This window comes from Heliangelus exortis, chromosome 3 (assembly GCF_036169615.1).
Source record: "Heliangelus exortis chromosome 3, bHelExo1.hap1, whole genome shotgun sequence".
Taxonomy (NCBI): Eukaryota; Metazoa; Chordata; class Aves; order Apodiformes; family Trochilidae; genus Heliangelus; species Heliangelus exortis.
In genome coordinates this window covers 5,117,316-5,139,854 of record NC_092424.1, presented here as the reverse complement: position 1 = coordinate 5,139,854, position 22,539 = coordinate 5,117,316, and positions in this window count along the sequence as shown.

Below are 22,539 nucleotides of genomic sequence, written 5' to 3'. Positions count from 1 at the left end.
CTTTGCTTTTGTCCTGCATTCCAAACCTAAGGAGCTGTTGTTGGCCACAGCAGGAGGCAGGATGCTGGAGGGACCTTTTGGTTCACCCAGTCTGGTTCCATTTTTATATTAATTTGTATATTAATTATGGTTTTCCCTGTGCTGACACTGGAGGATTTGACTCTCCTGAGCAATAATGGAAGAGCTGTGAGAGATGCTGAGCTCCCTGGGATGTTGAGGAGTGACTGGATGTGTCCCTTAGGCCTCCAGCAGTGCAGCTACCCTCAGCTGGGTCCCAGAGTATCCATGGCCATGGAAGAATCCATCTGGGGCCTGGAATCCTTCTGCACATCCAACTCATTGCACCAGGACAGGAATTCAAGCAGCCCCCCTGACGGGATCACTGCAGCATCATCCCCCTGCCACGAGCACCAGGGACTCTGTGGCACCAACCAGAAGGGGCAAGTGGAGAAGCACATCCCAGCTCAGCTTCCTCAGGTCTTTATTACAATAAAAAACCAAAACCACAAAGTTGGAACTGATCTCTTGGTGGAGAACAGAACCACCTGGACAACTGCTGATCCACCACCAGGACCACTGGCAGCTCCTGCCTCCCTCTTTATTTTTCAAACTCCTGTGCAGTTTTCTGCTCCTCCAAATTTTGGCATATTGTAAACCCAAAAAGGCACATCTACATGCACAAGGGCACAGCATTCAGCACATTTAGCATCTTTTCTTTCATCTCAAATAGCAGCAGCTGTTCCTCCCATGTTGCTGCTTTGTTCCTCCTGCTACCTGCGAATTTTTCCCTCCCCACAGGGCAGAGTCCTCCACTCAGTAGAAATAAAACTGTGAGAGAGTCAGTCATAGAATCATAGAATGGTTTGGGTTGGAAGGGATGTTAAAGACCATCAAGATCCAACCCCTTGCATGGGCAAGGTCTCCCACTAGACCAGGTTGCACAAGTCCTCATCCAACCTGGCCTTGAGCACTTCCAGGGAAGGGGCATCAACAACCTCCCTGAGCAACCTATTCCAGTACCTTACCACCCTCATGGGGAAGAAATTTTCCTAATATCCAGCCTAAATATAACACTTTTTCAGTTTAAAACCATTACCCCTTGGTCCTACCCCTACCACCTGTGGTGAAAAATCCCACCCTAATCAAGAAGATGTTCTCATGTTAAAATAAAAATTGTTTCATTACAGGAAAAAAGAAGGCAACTTAAAAGTGTATTTCAGATAAGATACTTTGAAAAAAACCCAAATTGTTTTATTCTATCACTGTGGCACCAAAAAGGCCCAGCCTTCAATATGGGACACAGCACATCACCAAAGCTACAGAAAGTTCCCTTTTAGGGCCCAAATCTCACAAATCAGAGAGGAGAAAAAGCTGAAAGACATAAAACTGAATAAACATACTTTCCTCTTGAAGGTTGATTTCATTATACTATTATCTTTTCTTTCTGTTTAAAAAAAAAAAAAAAAAAAAAAAAGGCAAAAGATGGCAACAGGAAAACTCAAAGAAATAATGTAGTAGCTTTCCATCACAGATTTTTTAAAGCTGATTTCAGATTGTAATTTGCCAGAGACTGCTTCCTGAACAGTCCCTTGGTTTCCTGTCTGCTGTTCCAGGTGGTGTGAAGGACCCACTTGCTGCTGGTAAAAAAGATTCTACTTTTGTAAATGTGCCAGTGTGCACTCTGCCATCAGCAGGCAAACCAAATGGTTCTTCTGGGGAAATATGAATTTCCAGGCCACTCAGCTGTTCAAAGCCTCAGCATAGTAATAGCAATGCCAAAAAAAAAAAAAAAAAAAAAAAAAAAAAAAAAGAAAAAAAGGAAATAATCCCCATTCAAAAAGGCAAAACGCAATTATATCATCATCCCCCTAATTTAAATCTATGTGAGGGAAGTGTGCACAAGGGTTTCAGAAAATTGCAAAATCAGTCATGCTTCAGATAATCTATACAGAAAACATTTTCTTTTTGATCTGGTGTAGTTCTAACACTAGAGAGGTGGCAGGTGATACAACATTTTGTGTGGCAATCCAGATTACCTCCCATCCCTTCCAAACCTGAGAGCAGAGAGTGCTGTCTGTGCTCTTATCCCATCTTCTGCCATTTGCTTCCCAGGAGAAGCTCCAGCCCAGCCAGATGAGACTGAAACCATCTCCAGAGGAGCAAACACAGCAGGGAAAGCTGCAGAACCACTCTCTGGAGGAGGCTGTGGAAGGCTTGGAATGATCCCAGCCCCAGCTGTGTGATGGTCCCCTCTGCCAAAAAGCATCACCCGTGTGGCAGAGCTGGGACAGCAAGGGACAGCCCCAAACCTCCTTGAAAGCTTAAACAAGCTTTCCTTAATTGTTGTTTTTAGCCAAACAGCCAGATTTGATGTGGAAGCAGCTGACAGAGGGATATTTAGCCTCCCTTTGCCTTTTCCCCTGCAGCAGGCAGTGACCCCCAGCAGTGGGGGTGCAGGGACAACCCCAGCTGAATGCGTGGCAGCTTCTCCTCTTCCTGCTGGGTGGCCACGTCCCAGCACCCAGAGGTGTCTGTGTCTGCACCTGAGTGACTGTGCCAGTGGCAGAGATTAATCACCAGGCTGGATTTCTGCTGCTGAAAAAAAGGTCTTTCCATCTCCTTGTGTCTTGTCACGACACCCGTTTTGTTTTGTCACAGAATATGAAAAAACTATCTTGGAGCCTATGTCAAGTGAGGAAGAAAAAAAAAAGAAAAAATCCCTCAGACACAAAGCCCTAATTAAAACTCTACCCAGCTGTAGGAATAGAAGGTTTTCATTTTAATAGTGTCAGTGGAAAAGACTTTACACCAGTGATTTTTGAGGCTTTCTGGCTGCCCCGTGCCGAGCAGAGCTGCAGAAAGCTGTGCCCAGGATCCATCACCCAGCAGGACTCGTGTTCCCCCTGAGCCTGCCTGGCAGGACTTGTTTTCCAGTGTGTACATCATGTACAAGGTGCTCCTGGGTATTTCCACAAAAGCTGGAGCATTTCATCAGTAAAGCTTTATTTCATAACAAAGTCAGCACTTGCTGCATGATCAGGAAAGTCCTGGGGCTGACCCTGCAACGAGGGCTGTGGAAGGTGGGAGCCCCTGTCCTTGCAACCCTTGTGTGTCACCAGGGGAAAAGCTGGGTGTAGGATGAGCAGAAGGACAGAGACAGGATCAGCAGTAGCTCAGCATTTACCTTTCTTAGCCCCTGGCATTCAGGCTTCAGGCAAACAGTGAGGTTCATTAAGATTTTCTAGAAACCTGCTGTCATGTTAATGGATTGCTACTGTTACCATGGAACACTGACCCACTGCATTAGAGAGTGAAAAAACATTGAAAATGGGAGAAGTTATGTTCTTGCCCAGGAAACTGTTCAGACAGGGGGACTTTGCCAGACACTTTCTGCATAAGCTGCACACAAGGGTAAAACCCTGGTCACGCCTCACCTGGCACATTCGGAAGCACCTGAGCTAAATCAGAGGGTGACAGCACAAACCAGTAGCTCCAGTTTGCTCTGCCTTGTATGCTCCAGAGGCTTTTCTAATAGCAAAGCCTGCCTGAGCTTTAGTTGGCCAGCAACACCAGATGAGAAGTGATCATATAGTTCATCCTGGAAACTTGTGCCCTGCTCTCCCAGCATGTTTGACCCACCTGAAAGTGGGGTCACGGGTCAAGGAAGGATGTTGAAAGAAAACATGGGGAAACAGGCTCATAAAAGAGACCTAATGGCAAAGATTCAGTTTGCTGGGTATTTTTAGGAATAGTCACTCAAAAGAAAGGATGATAAAGCTCATCTTCCAAGATTACAGCAGCTAATACTACATTCCTAGAAGTTATTCCATTCTATTTGCATTAAAGGTTTAGAACCAGGAGCTAAGGCAGGGAGAGACATTAACTCAGAGCAGAATAAAGAAGAAAGGAGGAAGGTCTGAGCTGAGAGGAAGAAAGAGTGAGACATAAAGAGGGGAGAAAAGAGTTGAGTTGCTGAGCAAAGCTTATGGCACTTCAATGGAATAATCCATCCTCAGACCACAAAATCATTTTGAGAGCAATAAACCTCAGAGAGGCATCGATGAGAGAAGGTACATCCAGTTCCAAATGTTTGAAAGGCTGTTAAGTGGACTAAAATTAAGTGGGATTATAAATGTAATGGTTTGTAGTGAGCTTTTAAGTAACCAAGGAAGCATTACATGAAGTGATGAGGGGGATCTGTGGTTGGGGAACCTTAATAAATTTATGAGAGTTTATTACTGAATTTCATTTATTGCCATCCCTGGGAATGCTTATGCAGGAGAATGTTACATGAATGGAGATAATTGATCGTCCAGGGAAATGTCCAAACACATTTAAAGAAAACTTTCAAATACCAATTTTAAATGAACAAGGAAAAAAATATGTTAAAATCTGCTCAGGGAATATTGTTATTAGCAGGACACAGTTGAGCCCCTCAGGCAAGAAATGTTCCCTGTTAGAAGATATTTGATCTTGACTGAAGAAGATGAGTTTTAAATCAGCCCTCCCAGTGTAGATTCTCTCCCAAAGACACAGCTGTACCCAGGAGCAAACACAACATCCCCCAGCACCCTTCAGCACTGAAACCAACCCACTGGAGGTCCAAGTCTTGGCTGCCCACACATCCTCGTTTCACCTTCCCACTCAGCCAAGTCCTGCTGTGCCCTCCTCCCACGGACAAACCCACGAGGGTTTCTTCAACACAGGTGTTGCTCAGACTGGGAGGTGGCCCCAGGGGCTCCTAACCCAACATCTGCTTGGCTTTGCCCAAGGAAAAGTGATAGGAAGAGGTGGGAATGTGAGAGGGTTCTGCCCTCAGGCTGAGTACAGGGCCAGGGACCAGTTGAGCCCCAGGAGTGGGGAAGGAAGGGAAGGAAAGATGGGAAAGGTGGGAGGGAAGGGAAGAAGAAAGGGAAGAAGGAAGGGAAGAAGGAAGGGAAGAAGGAAGGGAAGAAGGAAGGGAAGAAGGAAGGGAAGAAGGAAGGGAAGAAGGAAGGGGAAAGGAAGGGGGAAAGGAAGGGGGAAAGGAAGGGGGAAAGGAAGGGGGAAAGGAAGGGGGAAAGGAAGGGGAAAAGGAAGGGGAAAAGGAAGGGGAAAAGGAAGGGGGGAAGAAAGAGGGAAAGGAAAGGGGAAAGGAAGGGGAAAGGAAGGGGAAAAGGAAGGGGGAAAGGCAGGGAAAAAGGCAGGGGAAAAGGCAGGGGAAAAGGCAGGGAAGAAGGAAGGGAAGAAGGAAGGGAAGAAGGAAGGGAAGAAGGAAGGGAAGAAGGAAGGGAAGAAGGAAGGGAAGAAGGAAGGGAAGAAGGAAGGAAAAAGGTGTCAGTGAAAATGAGAAAAGGTGAAGAAATGGGGGAAAGGAAAGAGTAAGACCAAAAGGAAGGACTCCTACATGTCAAAAAGGGAGGAACAGAAATAGAGACTGAGAAACAAATTCAAAGAGCAAATGTATTTGAGGGATGGATGAAGGACCCTAAAAATAAAGGAATAGAAAGAAAAAGTGAAGGACAAAGCCGGGGATGCAGAGTTTGTTGGAGTATTACTGAAGTTCAGTGTCAGAGCTCACTGAACATAAATTGGTTCTTTTAATGTTTTTGAAGAACTTTGGATGGGTTTTGTGAGCACCGTGAGTTACAGATTGGTCAAACCAGCCCCTGGCTAAGGCCCTGTGCAAGGAAGAAAGAAAACATCCTGTCTAGAGCCACATAACTTAGCTGGGACCTAAATGACACCATCTCAGGATCAGTGCTACAGCTTTGCAGCTGAACCTCCTCTCTCTTTCCCTGACCTTCCTATTCTTCTGCAGTAAGGTCTGATCCATCTTTCCAAACCCTAAATACTGTTCCTTATTGCTTATTCACTCCTAGGTATTAGTGTTTCAGTTTTCCTGGCTGTTGTCTCAGGCATTTTCAGTTGAAAGGTTTTTAACAGGTACACAGTCAGTGTGGAGAGTGCTCATTAAATGGATTTGTTGAAGGTCTTCAGCAAATTAAACTCTTAAATGATGTGAGATGGGTTTTCCACAGGATTGCACTGCAAGAGGATCAGATCCAGGAGCAGAGCTCTTTTTTTTACTGCAACAGAAGCCTTGCTTAAACTCTGGAGAAAGCATCTGGCAAATTAACAGCGTATTAAATACAATCAAATAATGTAAAATCAAGAGACATCTCCTTTGTAGCTTGGATGGGGATTTACTGGAGTAACACATTCATTTATTAAAGACAGCTGGAGACCTTTGGAGCCTCTCTAAGGTTCATGGCCTGGCTGGGAACCAGTTGGGAGCTAAAATCAAGAGAGTTTTCCAGTAAGAGGGCATCTGCACAGAGCAGATGAGCACAGAGTCCTCTTTGCCTTTTCCCTTTCCATCTACACTCCTTTCTAGCCACTAAGCCATAAAAAAACTAAAGAAAAAAATCTTAGTTGTCTGGCATTTGCCTATTTGAAATGTTAAAAGTCAGCAAAGTGATGTCCTAGCACCACAGCATGGGCTGAAGGTCACTGTCTACACTGGGGCTGCTTCTCCTTGGTGCTTTTGAATCACAAATGCAAACATCCCTGGTCCTGAGTCATTGTGAGTCTGAGAGCTTCTGACCAAAGGTTGGGCAGCCCAATGAATGAGAGGTTTGGAATGAAACTGCTTTAATGGAAAATGACAATGGATGCAATGATGGCAAATTTCTCCCCTTATTTCTCTGTACCTGTTGGGGAAGGGAGATCTAGAGCAAACAAGGTCAGAAAAATAAACTGACCGGAGAGATACTAACTACAGCTCTACTTTTAGAATTAATTTCTTGTCTTTTTTTGCTCCAAAATGGGAGGGCTAGCATGCTGTGCCTTGTGTTCTACCCCTGCTGACAAGATTTCTGAAGCCTTTGCTCAGCTTTCCTACACAAGAAGTTCAGTGGTGGCTGTAAGAGGCACTGAGAAGTTCCTCTGGTGGGACCCAGGAGACCCAAAAACAGATTTATCAGTACTACAACTCTTGTTACACATCTCCCACCCCAGGGACATCCCACAGCAGCATCCCTTACTCCTCTCTCTCCTGTCTGGATACAGGTGTGGACCAGGAACCCAGTGATCATAGAATCACAGAACTGGCTGGGTTGGAAGGGACCTCAGAGCTCATCAAATCCAACCCTTGATCCACTCCCGCTGCAGTTCCCAGCCCATGGCACTGAGTGCCACATCCAGGCTCTTTTGAAATATCTCCAGGGATGGAGAATCCACCCCTTCCCTGGGCAGCCCATTCCAATGGCTGAGCACCCTCTCCAGAAAGAAATTCTTTCTAATGTCCAACCTAAACCTCCCCTGGCACAACTTGAGACCTCTTGTGCCCTCTTGTCTTGCTGAGAGTTGCCTGGGAAAAGAGCCCAACCCCCCCCTGGCTCCAACCTCCTTTCAGGGAGTTGTAGAGAGTGATGAGGTCTCCCCTGAGCCTCCTCTTCTCCAGCCTCAACACTCCCAGCTCCCTCAGCCCTTCCTCACAGGACTTGTGCTGGATCCCTTCACAGCCTCCTTGCTTTTCTCTGGACCTGCTCCAGCACCTCAATCTCCTTCCTGAGCTGAGGGGCCCAGAACTGGACACAGGACTCAAGCTGTGGCCTCCCCAGGGCTGAGCACAGGGGCAGAATCCCTTCCCTGGACCTGCTGGCCACGCTGTTCCTGAGCCAGCCCAGGATGCCATTGGCCTTCTTGGCTACCTGGGCACATTCCTGGCTCATGTTCAGCTTCCTGTCAGAGCAGGCTGGTTCCATCCTATTTCAGGTTGCTGATTGCTTGGCACAATGTGTTCATATCCCACTAGAGAATCAGCACTTATTATTTGCATTCATTGTAACTGGGAGCATCCCTATCCTTCTGTAGCCTTGCACCCTCTTTCTCATGTATTGAAAAGTCCCTGTTTGTCTCTTTGCATCTCCTAGGCTGAACTTCTCTTTTTAGAACACACACATAAACACTTGGGAACCCAAATCCTTTAGAAATCAGCTTTATGAACTGATGTGCAAGGGGGACCACATGGCAGTGACCTCTTTTTGAATCTCAGCATCAAAGGGGGGGAGGTTCTCCTGAGATTTCATTTGAAGCTCTAGAAATACTTTGCATTTTCATTGTAAAATATTTCATTTTAATTCTTGCGGATTTTCAAACTGAAAGGAAACTTCTGAAGTTCTCCAAGAGGGAATCCAAGGTGCAGGGTATGGTACACACTATACAAGAGCCCCATATGATGCAAAGAACATGATAAAGGAAGAAGTTCATTCCTCCATCTCAGGCCAGACATCAAGGTCACACTCAATGTACCTTTTATCAGAAAAGACTTTGCAGCAAGAAAGCTTCTTGCATGGGAGAGAATTGCTGAACTGTACATGACTCTTGCTACCCACTCAGTTTTAATCTTTATTCTCATCAAAATAATTTTGAAGAGCAGAGATGACCAGAAAAATAAATCGAGGAGCAGAGGCAGCTCCAGGATTAAAATGATGGATGCACCTTGCCCTGAAGGACATTCAGGAGTGTAGGATGAGTGAGCTCTGGCTTTAGCACTAAATCTTGTCATGAGTCATGAAATATTAAACCTTCTTGTTGCAGTTAAATAAATTACCCAAGAAATAAGAAATTGTTTGGATGCTTTTAAGATCGGATCCGGAACAAAGAAAAAAGCCTTTTTATCATAAAAAAGAAATTTTCTTACACAACTCTGAGCATGATTTTGAACTCTAAAGGAGAATTAAAGAGTCACTTGGACACAAAGCTCAGCAGGAACCAGAGCTGCTGCCTCACCCAGGAAAAAACCTTTTTCTGTGAGAAGCAAAGGGGTTCCTGCTGAGGGGGCTGTACAAGGGTCACGCAACACAGACTCTCATCAAACCTTTGCCTGTGATGAGGAGAAGCCCTGGCTCAGGTTTCTTCACATCTTCCAGCCAGGCAATTGGTGCAGCTGAGCAACACCCTGATGGTTCAGTCAGTAATGAGACACAGCAGGAGAAAACTGTCCTGAACAACCCCATCTTACCCAAAGGCACCAACCAGAGGTGTGGAGGAGAATCAGGATTCAGTGTCTGGGAGGATGCTGCTCCTCTCTGGTTTTGTCTCACACACTGAAATCTCTCACAGTGCCAGATTCCAGCCCTGGCAGCAGCTCTTGTTGGTCCAGCTTAGGGGACCAGAAGTTCAGGGGCAGCACAATTTAGGGATTCCTGGCCAAACCCTTGGAAAGAATAAAATTTATTTCACCTAACACCAGTTTTTATTGCTAACCAGGGAGCATATCAAGAACTTGCAAAGGAAGGAGACGTAAAAGGAAGGAATGTAGGAGAAAGAAAAGGGGGGAAAGGGGAAGGGGAAGGGGAAGGGGAAGGGGAAGGGGAAGGGGAAGGGGAAGGGGAAGGGGAAGGGGAAGGGGAAGGGGAAGGGGAAGGGGAAGGGGAAGGGGAAGGGGAAGGGGAAGGGGAAGGGGAAGGGGAAGGGGAAGGGGAAGGGGAAGGGGAAGGGGAAGGGGAAGGGAAAGGGAAAGGGAAAGGGAAAGGGAAAGGGAAAGGGAAAGGGAAAGGGAAAGGGAAAGGGAAAGGGAAAGGGAAAGGGAAAGGGAAAGGGAAAGGGAAAGGGAAAGGGAAAGGGAAAGGGAAAGGGAAAGGAAGCTAATGTTTTAGCACAGACTTGATGTGATCACAAGCTGTTTCTCCAACACCTTTTCTTCACAACTTTCAATAAACACAGAGAAACTTTTACACAATCTGAATTAAAGCTCTGCAGACACAGCAGCATCATATTCACATTTATGGCAGTGGCTTCATTGGCACTTCCCATATTTCAGTTATTAAGGGGCACTTGAGGAAGGCTGGGACTTCATTCTTTGAAAGCTATTGCAGAAAGCTTGGTAGGACCCAGTGGCCAAAATGATTGATAACACTTGGTTGTTGGGTAAATGATTAAATAGCACAACCACAGAGAAAGAAATAACACAAAATGTTACTCACGTACACTTGAGTTGGCAGAAATACCCAGAAAATAAACCACACAGTTTGGGAAACAGCATTTAATGGAAGGTGATTACCAGTGATATTCACAGAACTCTCAGTTAATGCTATGTATAATGGTCTAACAGTTTCTACCATTTGTAGCACTTTATAATATTTTCCCCACATTTCCTGGAGATTAAAGCAGATGGAGAGCTGACATGTCCCACACAATGGAGCCTACAGCCACTGAAACCTCAACAGCATCTTTTGCTGCTATTTTTTGCACAGAAATAATGAAGTTTGCTGAAATACAAAACCAATTTGGGTGTTCTATGTCACTGGAGAAAATGTGTTATTCATGCCCCTGCTTGTTTCAAAGAACATCAGGGAGAATTGAGAAGAATTACTAAGTCAATGTAAAATAACATCTAATTTTACACCTAACTTTGCTACAGGCTTGGAAGGCTGTGAAATTGCTGCAATTACCATCTCCCACAAGGGACTCAGTTAAAAAAAAGTTCCAGTAGATGATCTGAAAAATATGGCCAAGAAAGTCACAGTAAGCAGCTGGGATATTCAGGTAGCTGTAATGTCACACCTCATGCAACAGGAGGAAATATTCTGTCCACCTGAATTGGAACTGATTTGAAATTTCCACTTCGAGGAAAAAATATCATGTAGAAATCTCTTTTTTTCCATGAACAGCCACTCAAACTGTTCCCCAATGATGCCACGTTTGCTGTTCAAAGGATTTCAAGAAACAGTGAGTGTAGAAAGCAAATTTCCCTTCCTTCTCCCATCAGAACCTGGGTATGGAGTTAAATTTAAAAAAACACACCTGAAAAATTAATGCAGGAGGAAAGGAGGAATGGGAGGAGAGAGGGAGGAGAGGGAGGAGAGGGAGGAGAGGGAGGAGAGGGAGGAGAGGGAGGAGAGGGAGGAGAGGGAGGAGAGGGAGGAGAGGGAGGAGAGGGAGGAGAGGGAGGAGAGGGAGGAGAGGGAGGAGAGGGAGGAGAGGGAGGAGAGGGAGGAGAGGGAGGAGAGGGAGGAGAGGGAGGAGAGGGAGGAGAGGGAGGAGAGGGAGGAGAGGGAGGAGAGGGAGGAGAGGGAGGAGAGGGAGGAGAGGGAGGAGAGGGAGGAGAGGGAGGAAAGGGAGGAAAGGGAGGAAAGGGAGGAAAGGGAGGAAAGGGAGGAAAGGGAGGAAAGGGAGGAAAGGGAGGAAAGGGAGGAAAGGGAGGAAAGGGAGGAAAGGGAGGAAAGGAAGGAAAGGAAGGAAAGGAAGGAAAGGAAGGAAAGGAAGAAGGAAAGGTGGTTGTGCTGGGTTTGACCTCAGACATTTCTGTGTGGTGCCACGAGCTTCAAAGAGTGCCTCACTCTGAATGGAAAAGGAGGTTCAAATCCAGGTTCAGATGCTGAAAGATCTCCCACGATCTAAAATAATGTAGTATAAATAACAGATTATGTCAGCAACAGAAGAAAAATCTATATGGTCAAGAGAACAACTGAAGTCTCAGAGTAATAAAGGAAATAAAGAGATTGATCCCTCTTTTATAAAGGATCAGGATGAGCTAAACTAAAAATAGGGCAAAGAACAGAAAGATTTTATTAAACAAACAAGACAGGAGCCATGGATATCTCCAAATGAACAACAAGAATTTCTTGAAGAGGTACAAGAAAAGGTAACAGAATCTCGGGGGAATGATTTATGTTCAGTGTGCTTCAAGTAGGGTTTGCAAAGACAACTGAAAACATTTCCAAAGAACAGCTATCAAAATATGGAGTAGAGGGTTGGACACTTCTAACAAGAAGCATGAGCAGAACAGAAGAGAAAAAGCTGTGAGGGCAACCAAAATTCAGTCCATCCCACTTGTCAAAGCTTCTGGGATCTGAACCACAGGGTCTGGTGCTTCATGCTGAGAAGGGTATTTTACCAGTGACTTCAGAATGAGATTAAGCCACTATAAAAACAAAACAAAAAAACCCAACAAGCCCAAACACTGAAAAAACCCACAGCAAAGTTAGTTACTGAATCTCAAATGCTGGTGACCAGCACTGGAAACCTTTTCTGAGAGACCATAAGGTCCTCTGGTGAGTTGACTGAGATTACAACTCCTGCCAGTCTGTATAAAGTGTCTGCTTTATTCAGGATAATAACTCTTAGCCACATCATAATCCAGATTTAAATGGCAAAATACAATTATTTGTGAGGGTGGCTGAATGTAGGGCAGGTCAGCAAGCATGCCAAGGCCTCTTGTTGAGCCACTGATGTTTTGGAGCCCTTTCTCTGCACAGAACATGTGATTCTGCAGCTATCTCTCTACATTATAACTATATTATTCTGTCATTTACTACAGAGACCAGAGGGGACATCAGGAAGGATCACCTGGTTCCTGCCATCTCACATCCTGGTAGTATTTTCCATGCCAAATATCTGGTTCAGCCCAAATTATTGGTACTTGGCATGACTTAATATTTCCTTAAAATGGAACTACCTGTCCCATACCCTGCAGAGCTTGTGGTTTATGGGTTAGACCTCAAACACTGTATCTAAAGGTGCTTTTTGGAGTTCAGTCTAGAAATTAATCAATTTGCATCTGAAAGTGGATCCACTCTTGCCCCCAAGTCTCTGGCAAAAGACTGGGATGGATTTCACACATCCGTAACTCTAGGATTGTCAGACTGGTGCCTCTCTCATCAGCTCAACGTGTACTTTAGGGAAAAAAAAACCTTTAGCAGCCCAATTTATAATAGTTCTAGACCTAAGCAAGCTTGAAATCAGTCCTTTGAGACTGATCCTGATACCTCCAGCTAAGTCTGTTCCAGTTTTTTATGGTGATAATGCAGTCTTGATTTCACAAGTGTGAAATTAGGAGAAAGGTGATAAAATAATGACTAAAACTGGAAATTAAACTTGGCAGACAGAAAAGAAAGTATATGAAGACAAAATGAGAAAGGTACCAGCAGTCCCTACTACTGACACTGCTTTAGCAACTTGCTCACCCTGGGATGGAGTAGGGCACAGCATGAGGACAGAAAATCTGGCTTGAAGAACTCTCTGGTTCAACAACATTTGATGGAAACTTGGGGCAAGAATGTGCCCAAACTCCCTCCTGAAGTTCACAAATTCCCAGTGGGCCACAGGATTCAGAGACATGTGAAATGTCAAGGCTCTGCTGCAGAGATTTAAGCAGAAGAAAAGGAGTCTTCGTTGGGGAAGGAAATACCACCACTGCTTACATCTCAAAAAGCATCCTGAGACACTGAGGCTGTACTTACAGAATCACAGAAGTGTCAGGGTGGGAAGGGACCTTAAAGCTCATCCAGTTCCAACCCTCCTGCATGGGCAGGGATCAGGGATCCTCCCACTAGGATCAGGTTGCTCCAAGCCCCATCCAACCTGACCTAAAAATTTCCAGGGATGAGGCTTCAACCACCCCCCTGGGCAACCTGTACTTGCTTCCAAGCTCATCTTCCTGTTAGAAAAATGCAAAGCTGCCTCTCATGTAAGCTGGCAAGGGAAAAGAATCATCTTCTAATGTCCATGCCTTGATTTATTATTGTTTCCCAAATAATGTAAAATTACCTGGAGGATGCTGATAATCCCAGGTCACTGGGTGATTTGTGAGTACAATTGCAACAGTGATTTTCAAGTTACTCATATGACAGTAAAAGGAGTGTGATTGAGACCAGAAGATGAACAAAAAGGTGTTGGGATAGAATAAGCATTGCTGAATCAGTAATAGGACTGGGAAATGAGAACAAAAGGTTAAGCTAGGTGTGTTATTGAAGATAAATACCTTTCCTTTCCTTTCAAGCAATTCAGGGAGCAATTTTCATTAACTTGAAAAGAATCTGCTTGGTGTCTGTCTATTAGAGATCTCCTTTTTACTTTGTACACTGCACTGCCCTCCCTGGGCTGGGGACAGAGGTTTCTTCTGCTTCTAGAGAAGACCTCTACAGATCTGTAAATAGAGATTTCTGTTAAATAAGATAGATCTGATTTGACTTCTCTTGGAAAATATGACTATGTTTAAATTCCTAAGCACTCAGTTAAGACAAATACTCCCCATACAGCACCAAAGAGCCTGGAGAAAGTTGTGTTTTCTGTAGCCTGAGAGTTTTGAGCTACAGGTATTTTATTTGGTTATAGAAATTTTAAATAGCACGAGCTAATCAAATTTGAACAGCAAAAGAAATCACTAATATTCTGAACATTAGAAGACACATAGATAGAGGCCAATAAAATGGAGACACTTAGCTAAGTAAGTATCCAGTGAATATTATCTAAATGTTTTTCCCCTTAGGAATTTTATCAAGCTTGATTCAATTTATTAATACAGCTTAGTAGATGCAAGTAGGATCTTTTTTTAGATGGTGTGTTGCTGATTTTATTTACAGAAAAACACTGCCATGCCTGTGGGTGCAGGAAATATAATTCAGCATGCTGGACTTTCTGCCAGCATCAGGCTTCTCACCCAGGGACTTGACCAAATAAACCTTAACAGGATTATTTCACTTGGCTTTAAATGCTGAAAGTTATTCTTCAGTGCCTTTAATTCCTCGTTCAGAGAGCAGTGGGCACAAGCAGTCCCAGGAATCAGCACCTCAACACTGAGAAGTGGACACCCAGGGGAAGTGGTGGATCCTCTCCCTTGGGAAGATTTGAAGTCTCAGCTCACCAGGGTGCTGAGACATTTCATATAAACTGTAGGAATGGAAGGATGGGGCCAGATGATCCCTGAGGTCCCTTCCAACCTGACATTCTATGATTCTGGGAGAAATGCAAGCAAATCTCTTGCAGGCTTGACATGGTAGTTTTCAGCAATTCTGTCCCATGGTCCTTGATTTCAGTCAATGTGAGAGGTCTTCGTATCTTGTCCTGATGACTCTTCCATATTTCCCTGTGGCTGAAAATTCTGGGATGGAAGCTACCCAGCAAAGGCCTGGATCACCTCTAACAGGTCCTTGAATAGTCAGAACCCCACAGCAGCTCAATTCCTTCCCTGCAGATTCCAAACTGCTGCAGTTGCCATTATAACCTTGCCAATTCCCTGAGTTATCCCCATCTCTCCATCTCAAACACTGCTCAAAAACTCCAGCAGCTGAGTCACCTGCCTTCCCAACAAGTGTGCTGAGCCACATGGAAGAGATTTCATTAGAATTCTCTGCAGGCTGGAATAGATTATAATAAGATTACTGTCACCAGCTGAGGGGAAACTGCAAAGGTAGATAAGAAATTCTGAAGGCTGCTAGAGGCATCAGGGATGCTTGAAAAACAGGATTCATTCAAAATAAACAAACCATTCACATCCCCTTAGGAAACCATTAGTGGTGAGGTTAGCAGGGAAGTTGCAAAAAAGAACTGCATGGCAGAAACCTTCCACATTCTCTAGATATCCAGTGGAAAAGAATCTGCAGGGAATTTATAGCAAAAGATGCTGAAGATAATCACTTAAAGCAAGCTTCTCTAAGTCTCAGAAGAAAGCCATAGTAGTCTTCAAACATATATAAGACTATGATTGATTTACTTTTAAAACAACAGGAAGGTTAACATGCTACTTGGAGCTGATGGAATCTCCTACAGCTTGATCCAAAACTTTTCCCAGACTCTTGAGCAGAGCTACTTGGTAGCACCACTGCAAAAAGAAGCTAAAAAGTGAGCACCATTTCTAAATACATGTAGACTTATTGATAATCAGTGCCAAAAAAGACTGATTTCTACCCAACATCAACCAATCACATATTCATACCCCTTGTAATACTTTGAAGGAGCCACCTTTTAAAACCCCTTGTGTGTCTCTCTCTTATTCTAGGGATGGAACAAATTCCAAACACAGGCAGAGCCAATTGATTGCCATCTATAATTCCTTCTTTTACCTTTATTTTTTTAATTATTATTTAGTTTAACAATAACAACTAAGAAATTGAACAGCAATTCAGATGCAGGTCTGCTGGGAGCTTGAGGCTGTCCCAGCCTTACTGGTTTATTTTAGCCCCTCATCTGACTGCATCCATCTGCTGGCTCCTCTCTGCCTTTGTGTTCCTGCTCTTGGAGAGTGGAATCACTTCTGTCTTTCTGCTCAGAGAGCTCTGGCTGAGCAGCCACCATGCCACAGAACTTCCAGAAGATTTGGCAAAAGCAGAAAGGCTGGAAAACTTTGTGCTTTATCTGCCAGTGAAGCCACAATGCAAGGCTGCCATTTCAGGTGATAAAAATATTTTCATTCAAGATTTCTCTGAAAAGAAACATACTTACTCCTCTTTTGATCTCCTCTTTCCATAAATGAGGGAAATTTGTCAAACTTAACAAGAGCAATATTACCTACTTGAAGCTGTCCCTGCTCACTCCTGGGAGGGTGGACCAGGTGGCCTTTAAAGACCTGTTCCATCCCAAACCATTCCAGCACTCTAAGAAAAGAAGGAGCTGCTCTACCCATGGGCAAGGTTTTTATCCTGAGTGGTAAAGAGAAGAGGGAAGGACCAGAGGAACCAAGAGGAACACATTCAGTGAGCTCTCTCTTGCAGGGTGCACCACAAAGTCCACTTCTGAATTAATAAACCCTCTCTTGCTACGAGTTATAAACACCATAAAGTTTGCTAGAACTGGCAGTTCCCTGCCTCTTAATTTTCAAAAATAAAATCCAGAGCATGTAGTTCATATTTACAGCACTTCCAACACCTCTACAAAGTAGGATCTTTTTCCAGGTGGTTAATTTGACAAACCCAGGTCAGGGCAAGGCTTCCAAGCACCCAGTTGATGCATTTACATCTCCAGTGCTGGACTGGTTTGCTGCTTCCTCAGGTCCTTGGGTCATGAATCTCAAGACAACTTGTAAGGGATTCAATATCCTTGTTCTTCCATCACAGAACCGGGGAAAACAGAGCCAAAAGGGGAAATCAAGTTGTTCCTCACCTTATTACAAGGTCAGATCATCTATGTGTAAGTCTCTCAGGAATGCCTTATGTCTGTTCCTCTTGTTTCCAGCTATCTTAAGTGTTTGGCCACCATTTCCATGCATCTCCTGCTGATTAAAAAACATTCTGTCTGCTGCACTCTCTTGTCAATTATAATTTGGTCCTGTCCTTATCTCAGTGCACACAATTATCTTCATCCCTTTTGTTTGATTCTTTTTTTCCCCCCTCACCTTCCTCAGCATGGCATCCACTAAGCTGAATCATTGGAGGGACAGTGGGATCTCCCTTCTTGAAATAATCAGAATTTAGCTGGGCAAGACCCTGATCAAGCTGCTCTACTGACACAGCCCTGCTCTGAGCAGGTGGTTGGACCAGATGACCTCCAGATGCCTCATTCAGAATAAATTATTCCATGATGAATATTTGTAGCTTGGAACATCCAGGATGAATGTCCAGATAAGCCTTTGCAAAAGGATCAGCTGCTTCCCATTAATTGCCAAGCAATGGATTGCAGGGAACAGGCTTCTGCTCTGCCCATGACAGATGAATGATTGCCCCATGCTGAGAGCAAGGTGTGACAATTTGCAAAACCCAGAGCACTGGCACTTGTTTTATGAACAACTGTGTCCTGAGGTTTAATTGGGTGAGGGAATTACTCCTCCTTTTTCTTCATTTAGAGCTGGTCACAAAACCTCTGCTTCTGATTGATTGCCGCTGGGTTTTTCCATTTCAGATTTTAAATAGATTTTCCTTTCCCCTCACAGAGGCTGCTCTGCTCCCAGCTAATTCATATATTTAGGTGTTCTCATCTACAGCTTTGGGCAGCATCAGTTTTCTCTCCTTGACTTTCTGTTTCCAGAGGCTGAGAGCACATCAGAGGCAACAGCAACCCAGGCACTCTCCTGGGTGACCAAGTCACTGGTTCAAATAAATGAAATCCTTTTAATTTTGAAAAAGTACACAAAAATCTCCATAAAAGAGACTCTTTTTATGGAAAGTCCATAAACTCTCACCTGTGAAAAATTGTTTTATTCAAGTCTAACTGTAACCAATTCCTTCTTCAATAAGGTTGGAATAAATGAACATTTTCCATTGCAACAGCTGTGCTCTTTCTTCTTGAGAAACAGCTTTTTATCCCTGATGCATTTGAATGGGTGAATATAGGAATAAGACCCTATTAATCTAAATATCATTATTTTAGTTAAAACTCCTCCCTTTTTCCCCTCAGCAAATAACATAACTCAGGTTTTTAATGCACAATCCTCTCTTTCCCCACCTATCCTGGGCATTGCAATGCAGAGGTTAAGTGGTCTGCCAAAAAAAAATCTGCATTTTTTTTTTCATCTTCACCCAGCTGGAACCAACTAACTATTGGTTAGAAAATTAGATGGGAGCCTTATAGACTATGCTTCACTTTTTGCAAACAACTAGAACAAGAATTAAATAGGTGCAGGCACAAATGGATCAAGACAGAACCTTTCTGCCAGAAGTACCCTTAGAAAAGTTACTTTTTCTGAAGTGTATGGCACAGTCTTACTGCAGATTGCTGGAATAAAAGTCCAAGTCCAAGGTGGTTTTTTTGAAAGAGATAATAGAAGTTACCTAGGGTACCAATGGATTGCAATATTGTGAAAGCTTTGTACAAGAGCTCTACTTCACTTTTAAGCCAGTAACCTCTTCACACAGACATTTTCCTGTTAAAGGAAGCACTTCAATCAGAGGACATCCCTGAAGCATCTCCTCCTGCTTTATGTATAAAGCTGAGCTTAGCAAAGCACTGTCCTTGACTCCTGGCTCTCTGCTTACTGCCTGCTATTCACTAATTTTAAGGTCTATGAGCTGACAAATCATAGAGAATTACATCTGCCTCTGCTAAATTAGGATAAAACATTAAAAAAATACAATTACCCTCTACACTGTCCTGATCTCTGTATCAGCAGGTCAAAATATTCATCATTTTCTGTTTGGGGTTTCTCTTGGGCAAGAAATACTTCCATGAAGTCCATTTTCCATTGTAATGAAGATTGTCCAATATTGCTCAGAAGAAAGAATTATTTTGAAAATATCTCTACTGGAGGTTCATTTATCTCAACATTTTGACTCCCCTCCTTGTTGGGGGGTTTGATGCAACCACCAAATATTTGAAAACATTTCCAACGTGTTTTCAAAAATACTGGGAAGAAGAAATCTCCCAGATTTCCTTAAGCTAATGAGGCTTTACAAATATCTGTAACAATGGGGCAGCTACCAGAGGGAAACTGAAGAATTTCAAGGTTGTCAACACCTTTAAAACCTGTGCATCACCCAGCTACACTGCTTCCCTTCTTTCCCTTGCTGAGCAGAGCCTGCCAAGAATGGGATATTTCTCAGAGAGAAAGGAAGAAAAGTGCTGAATGATGCTGCAGAGAGTGGCATTTCCCAGCAGTCAAACCCCCCACTATCCCAATTCCTATTTTTGGAGAGAGGCAGATGAGGCACAGAGCACTTTTTTTGGGACAGAAAGAGTTGTTTCCATCACCCACCTTGCACCATGGCCATTCGACTGCAGGATCTGCATTCCCTGCTTGGGACTCCAGGGAGGAGATTCCCAGGAATGGGAATTGCTCCTTGCCATGGGAAGGTTTCCCTGGGAGCAGAGCTCAGGGTTCACCCTAAAACCCCACAGAAGTAGCTTCTTACCAGCCCTGCTACTCACACAAAGTCCTCATCTTTAAGTTGAGCTGTAGCAAACCACCTCTGTTATGAAAATGGGACCTCTCAGAGCTGCAAGCTATGTCCTAGAGCAGGAACCTCAGAGAAGGTCATTTATTACTGATGCATTTTTAATTGCATAGCTGTCTCAGAGGAAAGAATTGATCATTGCAGCTAATGACCAGAATATGATAGTTTAATTAATAATTGTAGCACTATCAGCTGACCAGTCAAAAAAAAAAAAAAAAAAGAAAAAAAAAAAAGTTTTGATGACATTTGAAGGATTCCTAATCCCTTTAGAAAACACCAGTGCTAGAAGCTGGACAAAGAAAAGCAATTTCCAGGGCTCAAAAAAATTATTATGGGAATCTATTTGCATACAAAGTAAAATATCAGGATGGAACCATTACATATAATCCATTGTTATCCCTGTGGGCAACTGGAGTTGATGAAGCTGGAACATCCCCCTCCCTGCATGCAATGAATGTGCATTTGACAGGGGGAGAACTACCTACATGACCTTAATTTGCAATATGTTCTTGGTCTGTTGCCTCTGGTTTGAGCCTTCAAATAATCCACCTGCCTATTACAGAACCACAGAATGGTTTGGGTTGGAAGGGACCCTGAAGAACAGAGAGGTCCAACCCCCTTGCAACGGGCAGGGACATCTCCCAAAAGGACCAGGATGCTCCAAGCCCCATCCAACCTGGCCTTGGACACTTCCAAGCAGGGGGGAGCCACAGCAACCTCTTCCAATGCCTCCCTGCCCTCCCAGGAAAGAATTTCTTCCTAATACCTGATCCAAATCTGCCCCCTTTCAGCTTAAAACCATTCCCATAGCAGGATGCTCTGCCTCAGTGGAAAAAAAAAAGACATTAACTCTTTGTGCTCTCTGGTGAAAAGAAACTACCAGGTAAGCTTTGCCTTGGTGTTGGGAGATGCTCCAGAGCAGCTGAGCAACTCACACACTTCCATGGAAGTGATGAAAAGGAAAAAAAAAAACCACCTCAGTGGAGTGAGCTGTGCAGAGAGGACCCAGAGCAGGAAGTTTTGGGGAAGCATTCACAAGATGAAACCCCAGGAATATTCTGAGTGGAGCAGATGGTGCTGTGCTTGCCTCCAGCATGTTTCAGCTGCTCCTCAGAGGGCAATTGCCCTTTAATATGATTTGCACAATATGGTCTGGACAGATCATTTTCTCCCATTTTCCAGCCAAGAGGCCCTGTGAGGCCAATGAAGGAAGAAAAGTAACTTCTTACAAGCTTTTCTTAATCACATACTTAGGGCAAGATGAGCCAGGGCTGGGAAGAAGAGGAATCTAAACGAGCACAACAGTGACATCCAGAGGGCAGAGAGCAGCAAGCAGGAATTCTGCCAAATAGCAGTCAGAAAAACAAAACAAAAAAAGCCAAAACAAAACCCAAGGTGGGTTTGAGGTGGGTTTTGAGCCCACTTGATGGTAAGACAGCCACAGATGCTGTGTTACCAACATATGCAGGACCCAAGGGATGAGGACACTTGTTAGGTGGAAAGGAGTGAGGTAGCTTTGCTTTTGCAGAGCAGATGGAGATGAATCTTCCCAGAGTGAGAGAAGGGGAGCACAGGAGACACAGCAGGACTCAGGGGGGCTGGAGCAGCAGCCTCTGCAGAATTGCACAACAATTCCACAACAACCCCCCTGCTCTTTCCTCTTGCATGTTGGGAGACTTTCTGCATCTTTGAAATGGCTTCTCAGTTTCTCCCCATTGCACGAGTCCTTTTTCAGTCTCTGAGCTATTCCCCAGCCTCACCAATTCCTCTCTCCCTCATGAGTCTCTGAGCCTACACACTTTAAAAAAAAAAAATAATAGAGCTTGCAGCTTGCAAGCTGCTCTTTTCTGCAGCTTTCATCAGGAGTAACTAAATCTGTTTGTGCTCAAGGAACCCACCATGGGCTCCCTACCATGGTGCACATAGAATCATAGAATAATTTGTGTTGGAAGGGACCTCTAAAGCTCCTCCAGTCCGACCCCTAACACAACAAGGGGTGTTACAGGAGCAGGGGATTCAGACTTCTCCTGCACGTGAGAGGTTTGGGTCCAGCCCTCCTTCAGGGCAGGCTTGAGCAGGTTGGGGTTCACTTGTCTGCAGGCTTAGCAAGGCTTCTGTTTGCTCAGGCAGGAATAGAAATCCCAGAGGGAGAGCCCATTATCCTATTTACTGAGTCAGGATGATTCACTCAGCATTCAGCTGCCATCAGATACAGCAGCTCCCGGAGTTTAAACTAAATCTGTTTCCCATCCTGCTGTGATTTCAGTTTCTTATTGGTTTCTTCAGCTTCCCACTCAGAAGCTTCCTCTTTCTGGATGTTTGTTTATTGTAGATACATTTGGAGAAGACTGTTTTTGAGTGTGAGAAGGCTGGGGGCAGAGATATAAAATATGCTGCATGGTTTAAATCTGTAAGAACTACTTGCAGAAAAGAACTTTTGTGGAACTGAAGGAACTTATCCAAACTACAAAAAAATAACTTCAACAAAAGATATCTTGAAAATGCCCTTTTTAAAAAATTCATCTTACTTATGGCTGGCCATTTACATTTACAGACAGGATCTTCCTGATGAGGGGGACAAAGCTGAAATCCAGATTTAATAAAGGTGCAGCCACAAAGCAGATGCAAAAGGCAGCAAAGGTCCAGAGCAGCTGCAACCCTGACCAACTCCATGGCAGTGACCACACAGCTGGGAGAAGACAGTGGGAAGATGGACACTGAAGTGACAAAGTCCCCCTTCCACAGGATCAAGAAATGATGCCAAGGAAAGGCTCCTTCTGGGCCAAGGGGAGAAAAATCCAATTCAGATGGAACCTGGAGCAGAACCATTGCTTTTTCCCTTCACCTTGGAGGCTGCCTGGAGCTCCAGGAGTTCTCAGCGGGCACCTTGCTGCTGCTCTGCATCTGGGATGGATACAAGAATATTCAGAGCACACAACCTGCTAATATT